This window comes from Camelina sativa, chromosome 2 (assembly GCF_030686135.1).
Source record: "Camelina sativa cultivar CO46 ecotype springtype chromosome 2, ASM3068613v1".
NCBI lineage: Eukaryota > Viridiplantae > Streptophyta > Magnoliopsida > Brassicales > Brassicaceae > Camelina > Camelina sativa.
This window is the reverse complement of record NC_141881.1, coordinates 4,405,151-4,411,150: the sequence shown is the minus strand read 5'-3', so window position 1 is coordinate 4,411,150 and position 6,000 is coordinate 4,405,151. Positions and strand designations below refer to the sequence as shown.

General features: G+C 31.9%; 1 pseudogene; it reads left to right on the top strand.

Annotated features, from left to right (window-relative positions):
• Positions 1 to 1,365: 1,365 nt before the first annotated feature.
• LOC147948246 (putative lipid-binding protein AIR1 pseudogene) lies at positions 1,366 to 2,018 on the top strand (annotated as a pseudogene).
• Positions 2,019 to 6,000: the final 3,982 nt, after the last annotated feature.

Genomic DNA, 6,000 nt, shown 5'->3' with positions numbered 1-6,000 from the left:
TTTATATGTAAATATATATAGCTGTCGATCGTGAGTTTGGATTACGATTGTTATTTTTACATATATTATTAAGTTTCATATGAACTTTTTTTTTTTTTTTGAAATTTCTTTCGTTTATTTTCAAACTATCTGACTCGGTTAACTTGTTAAGGATTCAAAAAGAATAATTACTTTCTCTTAATTAAAAAATTACGTAATCTGATTTATATAAGAACTTTGAATTTTTGTATCAGCATATTTAATCATTTTATTTTTTTTGATTTTGGTATACGATTTTTTCTTTCGTTTTTATATTCAGACCCGATGAGAACTAAAGACTAATTTTATTTCTTCTCTAATTTCTGACCCAATGGAATTCAATAACACCAATACTCTATTGTTTTTTTGGTAACATGGAAAACACTAAGCATGTTTGTCCAAAAAAAAAAAGAAGGAAAACACTAAGCATCAGAATTTATTTGATATACTATTTGGTTATGTCATATGTGAATCAAATCTTTACATACATCCCATATATATCGGGTCAACTTATAAAAAGAAAACTATACAGCCAGTTCAACTTCGTTTTCACTTGATTATTATTTTTGATAATTGATTTTGTGCCATTACTATCTGTTTACAGAAATATATTCTTTTATTCCTTTTTAAAGAAATACATAATATTTACTACACCTTATACTAGCCTGTCGAAGATATTCTCGATCTCTCCAAGAGTCTATCTGTCTAAACAAGCAACTCATTGAAAAATAGCCTGACCGAATTAAAAAAAAAAAAAGGTACTTCAAACAAGATGATAGATATTACGCTTCAGAATAATTACAAGGGTACGTGATATGTAATACATGAGGGAAATTTTGAAAATATATCTTTTCCAGTGTCACTTTTTAAAAATGTCTTCTCTCAAAAAAATTTATAAAAAATGCCAGTAAAAATATAATATTTATCGAATTATGTTTGTAATCTTATACACAAATTACTTTTATAAGTGCGCCAAAAAGATGTATTACTCAAAAATTCTCCAATTTTTATGGCATTCTCACAACTGAAGTCTAAAAAGATAATATTGATTATATTTTTAATAGTCGTGAAGGCCAGTTCATATGTTGAAATAATTTGTAACTCTGGGAGTTGTCTTCAACCACAACATTTTTGTTATGGATAAATAATTTCTTACCATAAAATAATAAGATCCAGATACTCTTAGAGATTACGGCCTAATTAGTACAATGAAAAATTAGATGTTCTTTAATAATCAAATCATAACTATAAAAAATTAGTCAACTAATCCCCTATTAAAGACAAATTATCAATTAAACCTTCAAATTTCTGTCCTAATGAAAACACTATAAATACCCACTAAACACTTAACATTTCTCTTCACCAATCTCAAACAAACGTAAACTCACTACTTCATCTTCAACTTTTTAACCCCACAATCAAATGGCTCCAAGAACCTACCTTGCTCTCTTCCTTTCTTTCAACCTCCTCTTCTTCACTTACACCTCTGCGGCTTGTCCTAGAGATTCCCTACAGCTCGGTGTTTGTGCCAATGTTCTCAAGCTAGTGGATTTAACATTGGGAAACCCACCTGTAACGCCATGCTGCTCTCTCATCCAAGGCGTGGCTGACCTTGAGGCTGCAGCCTGCCTTTGCACTTTGGTCAAGGCTAACGTACTTGGAATCAACCTTAACCTTCCCATCGATCTCACCGTACTCCTCAATGTTTGCGGTAGAACAGCTCCAACGAACTTCCAGTGCGTGTAAGTTGAATACTTATAGCATACCTATAAAATGAATAAATCATACATTTTGATGTATTGTGGAACCAATTTTCATATCTTCTTATATTGTTTTAAGATGAATTTTTGTTTTTGGGTATTTTTCTTGGATTGTTTAAAACGAACGTACGTTCTCATGAAATAAAGTTTGTACTTTTTTTCTTCATTGATCAATCTCTTCATTGTAACTTTGTCTTTAATTCGAATTTGATTAATAAAAGTATCAATCAATTTTGTTGACGTTGTCTATATGTCTATCTTAACAAAACTTGTGTTTATTAGTATTCGTTGTAACCATTAAGACATTTTACATCTGACAATTGCTGACAAAAACGAAAATTATCCAAAGACAACATATTTCTGCAAAATTGGATAAACCGAACATATTTCTGTGTTGTTATCGGCAAGTACGTACTCCTTTGCTTTATCGTTCGTCCATCTCAGACAAAAATATTATTTTATTTACCTGAAACTTGTTATTTACATAGAGACAAAATTGATTATTATAGAAAACAAACAGCAGTCACTACAAGACAATGATTTGTGTCTCTTCGTACATTTGACTGGGATGAAACCACACAAACCTAAACGTCACGACCGAAACATTGCAATGCAACTCCGAAACTCAATTACCGACCATGACATTGCGTTCCAAATGCTTTACTTCAGATCGCCTTATGTGCTAGGGCTAATACATGGTGAGTAGATACATATGATAAATTAGATTTTTTCTCTTTTTTTGTCATATTCAATATCTCATTTCTTCTAAAACTAGGACCACAAATAAATCTTTCTTGTTATGACACATGATCATGAGTATATTGGTATTTCTATTTGCTTTTGTCTTATACTTTCTCTCACAAATTCTCTATCTCATAAAAGCTAAAAAATACAAATTCTTCAAATTTCTAACAAAAATTGCTTACTTTTCTATTTATTTTTCAAAAAATGTCTAATACACTAATGGACTCGTGTAATCTATTTAATTGGTCATGATAATAAAGTAATGCTTTTGTTTCAGTATTACTAACTATATTTGTATGTTTGATTCGTTTTGATCAAAATGATGTAGAGTAAATAACTTCTTAATATGGTCCGTGAGTATTGGATTTCTACATACACACGAAGCAGGATTGTTAATTCCGCATCATAGTGAAAAGAGGTTATAATCCTTATTTAGAATGGGCAACGTACTATGAACTTTGAAACTTGCTTAATATAGCTTTTTTTTTTTACAAATATGCAACCAATTTCCGTTCTTTGATTAAGATCGGCGAACTATAAACCCATTAGCCGGTTAAAACGAATAAGAGTAAATTAATAAAAGTAAATGTTATAGATAGATAAAAGAGGAGGAAGATATAAGTGTCTTATTTCAATGAATGAAATGTCATTTATATAGGAGTACAAAGAGAGGATTTTGCTTGATGATAAAGTAAACCTAGTTTACAAGTAATTCTAGAGACTTCTAGAAGATGGGTCTTATAATGGGCATCCATCTATTATTCATAACACTCCCCCTTAGATGTTCATTATAAAAATGTAATTCAGAATAAGCCGGAAATGCTACCTTATTAAAAACTTTAGCAGGAAAACCCAATGAGAAAAACCATCACTACAAGAAAACAGGCAATTTACGACTGCACTTATAGTCCCTAAATAGTCGCTAAATCAGATACAATGACTACTTTACGACTAAACCTCGTTGTCGTAAATCGTTAGTCGGTAAGAAATTCAGTTGTAAAATAGTCGGTAAATAACAACTATTTTACGACTAAAACACGTAGTCGTAAACGTAGTCGTAATATAGTCGTAAATATTTACGACTATTTAATGACAATGTTACGATTAATAAAATGTGAACGGAAGTAGCTTACGAGTAGTCGTAATGTAGTCGTCAAATTTAATGACTAATTGACGACTATTTAAAAACTATAATCTTATTTATACCATTTATACAAATTATATATTATTATTTTAATAATAATATTTATATTTTATTAATTATTTTAAATAGATTTAATTATGAATAATATTTGTTTGAACTTTGAAGTAAATTGATACAAAAATAAAATAATATATTATAAACATAATTAAAAATAAGAATTCATTATACTCTTTAAAAAAAGAGTAGATGAACAACTACATAATTAATGGCTTGAAGCACACACTCAAGTCTCATTGCCTTGTATTCCATCTTTGAAACCTTTTGTGCCGATTGAAATGACCTTAACATACCACATCCTTCTCTGCAGCATCCTTGAATCTCAGCTTGATTTGTGCTTTTAAAATCTCTGCTTCACTTTTCATGCTCACACACACGATTCTTGTCTCATGCTTAACAACAAAAGCCCATAGCTTCAGGTACGTTACCAACGATGCCAACATTATCAAATCTCATTGCATTTTTCTGTCCTCATCATCTACAACAACTACCATCTGCAAACCCAAAAAAAATAAGATCCTCTCCTTCAAAGACAACAAAAGCTAACACTATCACTACTATATATCACAAACCTTGCTCTGTCGAATATCCTCAATAGCTTGAGAAACACACACAAATCTATCTGTAGGTCGATCAAGATCGAACTCTTCATCCTAACATTGAACCTCTTTGATATAATCCTAGAACAAACTAGCTCATTCTAGATAGTTTTGTTCCCTTTCATTGGAAAAAAAAATCAAGGAGACAACATAATCAGCAATGGCTAAGCCTAATCCAATTTGATTGCAAATACACATAGAGACTGGGTTCAATTGATCCAAAATCTTTAAGAAAAAACGATTCAATTTACCGCGAAGGGAAAGTGACGCCATTTTCATGGAGAGACAACAAGCTTTGGAAGAGAGCGAACCACCACCACCGTAGAATAGAATCATGAGAAAGACTTCAAATCACCTGTTATTTAGATTGAGATTTTAAAATCTGTTCCCAAATCCCATGTTATTGAAACATAACTTTATGTAAAATAATTCAAAATTACTCACAATCATGTGTTATTCAATTAAGTATTTATAAAAATCATATCAAATTCTCTGTTATTCAAACTAAACAATGTTTCTTAACAAAATTTCAGAAAATGGATTCTGTGAGATTTTTGATATGTGTTTAGTTGAAAAGCATAGCTGAGAAAATCACACATTTGAAGGTGAGATTTGAAACAAAAAAGAATTATTAACATTGCAAAAATAATCATATCACCTCCCCGCTCTCACGTTCTCATTGTCAAACAAATCTTTATTTTTTCACCATTCTTTAAAAAAAAAGAAACAGTCAAACATGAATCATCTTTGAGAATTTCATCTTCTTTGTTCCCATAATCCGGTTTCACATTCAATTTTTTTAACTCCAGTTTTCTGTTCAGTTTTCTTCTTTCAATCTTAAAATTCTCCTTCTCCTTCTCCTTCTCCTCCTTCTCCTTTTCTGGGTTTTGGCGACTACTTACCGACTATTTAACGACTGTGATGTGACTCAAACTAACAGTCGCAAAAAACAAAGCTTACCAACCCCACAAACGAATAAAACGTGTATCTTTCTGGCCGACATGTTTACGACTCGCCTCATTAGTCGGTTAGTAGTCGCCAAATTGCCGACTACCAGATGTAGCCGTATGTTAGTAGCCAAATTAACGACTCGCCGCAGTAGTCCCCATGTAGTCGCCAAATTAGCTACTCTTAGGTGACGATATTACTTTCTTGTCTTTCAGTCGTAAAGTCGTCGCTAATTAACGACTACTAAACCAACTACTCAATTCAGTCGGTAAAAAACGACTAACTTACGACTAATAATTAGCAGTTGTAAATTAGTGGTTAAGCAGTCGTTACATAGTCACTAAATTTGGCGACTACGTGTTTAGTCACCAATTGTAGTCGTAAATGTCCTGTTTTCTTGTAGTGCATAGTTAAGGAAAAAAGAGTGCATCGCGCAACTACTCCCCCTGATGAGTACACATGTTGAGATTTTTGAGACGACGTAATCCGAGATGATAAATCAACTTCTTGAAAGTAGCAGCAGGTAGCACCTTGGTAAATAAGTCCGCCAAATTTTCACTCGAACGAATCTTTAAAACGCGTACATCGCCATTTTTCTGCAGGTTGTGTGTGTAGAAGAACTTTGGTAGAGTATGCTTCGTTCTATCGCCTTTGATGTATCCGTCTTTAAGTTGTGCGATGTATGCAGCATTGTCTTCATACATAATTGTTGGAGCATCTTTCCCTGCAC